This window comes from Mauremys mutica, chromosome 4 (assembly GCF_020497125.1).
Source record: "Mauremys mutica isolate MM-2020 ecotype Southern chromosome 4, ASM2049712v1, whole genome shotgun sequence".
Classification (NCBI taxonomy): domain Eukaryota; kingdom Metazoa; phylum Chordata; order Testudines; family Geoemydidae; genus Mauremys; species Mauremys mutica.
In genome coordinates, this window is record NC_059075.1 from 101,302,418 (window position 1) to 101,303,891 (window position 1,474).

Consider the following 1,474-nt stretch of genomic DNA (forward strand, 5'->3'; position numbering starts at 1 on the left):
CAGATCATTAATGAAGATATTGAACAAAACCGGCCCCAGCACCGACCCTTGGGGCACTCCGCTTGATACCGGCTGCCAACTAGACATGGAACCATTGATCACTACCCGTTGAGCCCGACCATCTAGCCAGTTTTCTATCCCATACTTCTTTAACTTGCTGTCAAGAATACTGTGGGAGACCATATCAAAAGCTTTGCTAAAGTCAAGGAATAACACATCCACTGCTTTCCCCATATCCACAGACCCAGTTATCTCCTCATAGAAGGCAGTTAGGTTAGTCAGGCATGACTTGCCCTTGGTGAATCCATGCTGACTGTTCCTGATCACTTTCCTCTCCTCTAAGTGCTTCAGAATTGATTCCTTGAGGACCTGCTCCATGATTTTTCCAGGGACTGAGGTGAGGCTGACTGGCCTGTAGTTCCCCGGATCCTCCTCCTTCCCTTTTTTAAAGATGGGCACTACATTAGTCTTTTTCCAGTCATCCGGGACCTCCCCCGTTCGCCATGAGTTTTGAAAGATAATGGCCAATGGCTCTGCAATCACATCCACCAACTCCTTTAGCACCCTCGGATGCAGCGCATCTGGCCCCATGGACTTGTGCTCGTCCAGTTTTTCTAAATAGTCCTGAACCACTTCTTTCTCCACAGAGGGCTGGTCACCTTCTCCCCATACTGTGCTGCCCAGTGCAGCAGTCTGGGAGCTGACCTTGTTTGTGAAGACAGAGGGGAAAAAATCATTGAGTACATTAACTTTTTCTACATCCTCTGTCACTAGGTTGCCTCCCTCATTCAGTAAGGGGCCCACGCTTTCCTTGACTTTCTTCTTGTTGCTAATGTACCTGAAGAAAGCCTTCTTGTTACTCTTAACATCTCTTGCTAGCTGCAACTCCAAGTGTGATTTGGCCTTCCTGATTTCACTCCTGCATGCCTGAGCAATATTTTTATACTCCTCCCTGGTCATTTGTCCAAGCTTCCACTTCTTGTAAGCTTCTTTTTTGCGTTTAAGATCAGCAAGGATTTCACTGTTAAGCCAACCTGATTGCCTGCCATATTTACTGTTCTTTCTACACATCGGGATGGTTTTTTCCTGCAACCTCAATAAGGATTCTTTAAAATACAGCCAGCTATCCTGGACTCCTTTCCCCCTCATGTTATTTTCCATGGGGATCCTGCCCATCAGCTCCCTGAGGGAGTCAAAGTCTGCTTTTCTGAAGTCCAGGGTCCGTATTCTGCTGCTCTCCTTTTTTCCCTGTGTCAGGATCCTGAACTTGACCATCTCATGGTCACTGCCTCCCAGGTTCCCATCCACTTTTGCTTCCCCTACTAACTCTTCTCTGTTTGTGAGCAGCAAGTCAAGAAGAGCTCTGCCCCTAGTTGGTTCCTCCAGCACTTGGACCAGGAAATTGTCCCCTACACTTTCCAAAAACTTCCTGGATTGTCTGTGCACCGCTGTATTGCTCTCCCAGCAGATATCA